At 32.1% G+C, this 5220-nt stretch overlaps 1 long non-coding RNA gene across 1 annotated transcript; it reads right to left on the reverse strand.

Annotated features, from left to right (window-relative positions):
- Positions 1–1976: 1976 nt before the first annotated feature.
- Positions 1977–4488, reverse strand: LOC131044757 (uncharacterized). The gene is made up of 2 exons (XR_009372813.1): positions 3907–4488; positions 1977–2512 (listed from the first exon to the last, which is right to left on the reverse strand). It is a non-coding gene; the product is annotated as an uncharacterized LOC131044757 (long non-coding RNA).
- Between the last annotated feature and the right edge of the window lie 732 nt (positions 4489–5220).

The following is a 5220-nucleotide window of genomic DNA, read 5'->3' on the forward strand; positions in this document are numbered from 1 at the left end:
GAGTAACCTTTCATATTAGGCACAGATATTGACTCAACATTGATTGATTTGTTACAATGTAGTTATGATAGATCAAATTGAGTACATGTAAATTAAACTAAATTTCATTATCCAAAAAAAGCAATATTTTTTTGAGGAAAAACAAATTAAGATATACTGATACAACTAGTAGATATTTCCCTAAGCAAACTCTTGAAGATCTTATGAACAAATGGACTTGTGCATCTTGGAGAACATTTAACAACGAATACAAAATTAAACGAACTTTTGCTTCTTTTTTTTTCTTTCTTTCTTTAATTTTAACTTGAACTTTTACTTGTGCACGTGGGCTCCTCCTAAGTTGGGCATTCCCACTTTATTAATATTTCCTTGACTTAGTTTCAAAAGTAAATAAACAAGGGCCGCAAGGCAACAAAGTTCCTGCCAGAGACTGGAAGAACAATTTTGCTTTTGTTTGATTTGTTTCTGGAAACATGTAGAAAGACCCACAATCTGAAGTCCTGACATCTAGGATGCTTTCTAGGATGCTTGGGCTAAAGGCTGAAAGCCAAACGAGGCTGCTTAGGCTAGGTTAGAAGCTCTAATAATAGGGCAAGGAGGAGGCCAAAGGCTGGTTCTCTAGACCAGAATCCTTATGCTATAAAAGTTTCATGTTTATGTATGGGGCTAAAGGTCATTTTTTCAATCTTTTTCTCTATCATAAGAAGATATTACAAAGCAAAATGATGCATGGATTTTTAGCTTTTTAGCAACATAAAAGCTACAAAAGTAGAGATTCACGTGATTTCTATAGAATTGGGTATCATTAAGATCCTAAAAGATAGTGTGTTCTCCCAAGAATAATTAATCAAGACTGAAAATCTATAGATTAAAAAGAAAAAATTTAGCAAACCTATAAATTGTCTATGGCTTCCAAGATGGCATAATAATGTTCATTTTAATCTAAAGAATTGAATAGATTAATCTATAATATGTTCATGGTTTTACAATAAAATTCCCTTTAAAAAGGATCTACAATATAACGCCATTAAAAAGCATATTTAACCTGGGTAGCAAGGTGCTGAGTGGCAATGTTGCTGGGGAATTTTCAATAGAAATTATTTTTTCTTTTTCAAGTAATCAGGTAATATTAATGGTAGTGTTGTTTTCCTTGGACTATTCTAAAGTTTGTAATGTTGGGTATCATTTCTGTATTTTTAAATCTTGTTTAAAAAATATCATTTCTGTATTTTTAAATCTTGATTAAAAAAGTTATTGGTGGATTTTTATTGGTATGACTTGAAGGTGTCTCTTTTTACCTTTAAAATCTACATCATTATTCTATTCCTATGTATAAATTTCAAAGTCCTTTGTTGAAGTTGTTGTTTTCTCGATACTAGCAGGAACAAAGGTGTTTGCATAAAAAATCTACTATTATTATTCTCACAACATTCACGTCAAGTCAGTTACAATATTGACTTACAATAGAATCAAAATCACTCTATGAACTACCATCACCCAGAGAGAAGAACTAAAGTAGTATTCGTGTATAGACCAACAACAAAATAACTTGAGTGAGCAAACAAATATATGTTGTTAAAGTGAGCTTTCCAATAATCCGTTAAAATAAAACCATAAAACTAATAACTGACATTACAAAATCTAAATTTCAAACAAGATGCAAGTCTTTGTTTTCAAATAATTTTTTAAAGTAATGTTGAAACTTCAATACTATCATTGTGTCTGGCAATCCAGTATTCAATGCACGGTTTAGCCCACTTTCAACTCAAAAAATAATAATGATAAAAATTTTCATTGACAATTTCTAAATTCTAGTTATTCTAAGCAAACTTACAGAACCAGTAAGTTGAACAAATGAGCCTTTACATAAAACTCAACATTCCAACATATAGAATAAAATTATTTAAAGAAGACCAGTATGTTTGTTGAACAATGCCTGAATCCTAATCTACATGAAAAACTTTACAGAGAAATCAGAAAATCTTGCCTCAAGAAAATATTAGCTTCTAATTACCAACCATGGTGTGAAACACCTTGATTGGTTGTTTCTTAACAAGATTGGAAAAATAATCCTCTCAAAACAATTTTGCAACAAATAGAATCACCTCACAGAAGTATACAAGGGTGGGTGCACTAGAATTCGAGAAAAATGTCTCTACTCTTCAAGGTAGAAGCCTGATTTACAAATACTTGGGTACCCAACTCTCTTTGGAAGCATATTTTCCTAAGAAAGAAAAGAAATAAAACACAAAAGGAGAAAACGAGCTCTGTTCCTATGCCAAGCAATATATTATAGCCATTTTTACCAGGGAATCTGATAAAGATGGAATCTTTGGTGGAGGACCAAAGATTTATGAAATCTTTTCAAAGTGCAAGTCTTTTTATGAAACATCTTCGAAAACACAAAAGATTTGCCTCAAAATTTTGTTGGGTAGTTCTCCATTCACATTTGGTGCACAACAACTTCGACCAAATTTTCATGGAATTGTTCGAACTGCTCCAGCGCTTGAACCTGAAAATGTGTTCAAAGCCCCAAAATTAAAATTTTGAATTAGCTCTTTCATTTCGCCATCATAAAAAAAGTAGAGAACCGCCAGAGATTGTCAGCAACCATATGTTAAAATAATGTTATAAATAGGTAACTTTTAACTCTCAAACAGTTCAAGACATAGAATGGAAAATATTTTAAACAGAGGCAGCGTATCTTCCATTGAAGACTGATTTTAAATGGAACATAAAATAGTCATTAATATAGAAATTACTTATAAATGATCTGAAAATCTAATTCGAAAAAGATACGAGTGGTTTCTCCCTTATGATCAAATCTCGAGTTTCCATAGGCAACGAAAATTAATTTTTCCTAAAGGAAATTCTATCAGTCTAACGAAAGCATTACCACTAGCGAATGTGCAATCACCTCTTTGTCGGAAGTGGTGAATTCAACTATGGGATTTGAAACAGAGAGGCAACTTTTTGACTTCCCACTTAGAAGGGGATTTTTCTACATCTCACAAGAGTACTCCAACATGGGAAGAATTTATAAAAGAAAATGGAAATGCAAGCACCATAGCATGTTCACGAATGAATGCAAAGACTCAACACTTATCCCAGTTGGCTGAAGGAATTGGAATTTCCTGAAGTGAGATGATCTGAATATCAGCTAAAATCAACCTTGGAGCAAATATATTCAAGAGATATGAATATTCAAGTAGGAGGATTCATCATTCGGGAGTTTTGAATACCTATAATTTTCCTCCTTAAAAATCTAGACCGTAAAACATGTTTACATTATTTGCTTTCAAAAAGGTTTACATGCATGACACCACTTTGCATGCCTTTCCAAAGGCATTATGCTTGATAACTACCGCAATAGTTTTCTGATTTCTGCCACACCTCAGGAATTGTGCGTTCTCTCTTATTGAAATAAGACATCAAGCCCTGATAACTATTGAAAATGGAGCGAGCCTCTACAAGCCGCTAGAAACTCCAATATGGACATGCCAAAAAATTATCATAAATATTCATAGTAAAAAATATGCAACTTGACAAAAGTGAACACAAGACAATGGAAAAATATTTGAAGAAAGACAATATGAATTGAGCTCATATTTAACAACTCCAAATATTATATTTTTAGAGCATAGCATTATTCCAACCTATTTGCAGCACTATAACAGTAAATTGAAACGAATTGAAATGGGTACTTGCTGAGAATGAGGATACACATTCTAGCCAATCCTGAGGAATTTTCTCGATTGCTCTTCCCCCATCTTGAGGCAAGCTCTTTATACAATCCAAGCACAACTTGACCAATTGTTGTTATGAAATGCAGGACAACTTTCTTTTCATAACATTAAAATTTATAAATCTCAATACTCGAGCCATGTCTTGGGTGGAAAAATTTACCTTTGAAAGAGAAGGATGGGCATTCGCTAAGTGAATTTGATCATTGTTGTTCTTCCACAAAAGATAGCTCTCCAAGATCGATGGGGATTCAAATCTTGGTTTCGGAACAGCTAATTCCAAATGTGTAGTGTGTCTATGAGCAAGGCTCGGAACACCCATACCAAAATCACCACAATGAAGAATCAATGCTTTGCTTCTCAAAGCCTATCTAAAACCTCTGCACAAACCAGCCATGAAAATTCTTTGTATTTGCACTTAAATTTATTTTTTGCCAAATATACCCTAACAAACTAATAGCTCACTTTTGGAAAATACGTGCTCCCTGGTAAAGCATATGAAAGAAATTAAACCCCAACCGCCAAGTGTTTGTCCTAATTATTATTTGTCACTGCACGTACGGTGATCTCCAGAAGTTTTGGAGATTCGAAGGATTTGCAGGCCCAAGCATCCCAAGATCTTTTTGCAGGCCTTGTCCTAGGAAGGAGTGTGTTCTCTCTTCTTGATATATGAGAAAGCAACTGCCAGCCATCTACATTGCGAATTAGAGGCAGCCAAAATACCTTCCATAAAAATTTAGCTTAAAAAAAATGCAACTTCTTATATCATATAGCAGAAAATAAATCTATGCATAAATTTCTCGCAATTTGATTGGCTACGGAAAGAAAGATTAATCACTGTTTAAAAAGCTATGCCTCTGCTATAGTTTCCTGTAGGCAAGAACTAATAAAAGTCATACATTAGTATGAAATAAGGTAATTTAAAATTTTGTTTTATTTAGACTCAACATGCCTTTTAAGAAAAACAAACCATTTTTTTAACTTTTAGAATAAAAGATTTTCTTTTATTTGATTGATTTATTTTAAGTTTTCAGTTTATTTAAAATGAATAAACATGTTCTTTAACTATAAATTCATTCTTTTTATTAAAAAATATATTACAAATATTTTTTTTTAAATATTGTTAATAATTTTAAATATTAATATATTTTTTTAATTTATTATATTTAGGATAAAATCAATACATATATTTATTTAAATATTAAAATTCATGCAATAATAAATCATATTTTACAATTAACTAAACCATAATTAATTTAATTATGAATTAATAATTTTATGAGAATAATGAGGATTGTGACAAAGGGTATTCTTGCAGGAGACTATGGAGATATATGAAGATACCCACCTCCTTGAAAAGGGCCTCATCTACCACTCCACACGATGGGAAACTCAGTAAAAAAGGTTCTCAAAAGAAGCCAAACTACTCAAGAAAATCAAAGGAATGGGTGAAGATGTGATAAGGAAGGAGAACTTG

This window comes from Cryptomeria japonica, chromosome 1 (genome assembly GCF_030272615.1).
Source record: "Cryptomeria japonica chromosome 1, Sugi_1.0, whole genome shotgun sequence".
NCBI lineage: Eukaryota > Viridiplantae > Streptophyta > Pinopsida > Cupressales > Cupressaceae > Cryptomeria > Cryptomeria japonica.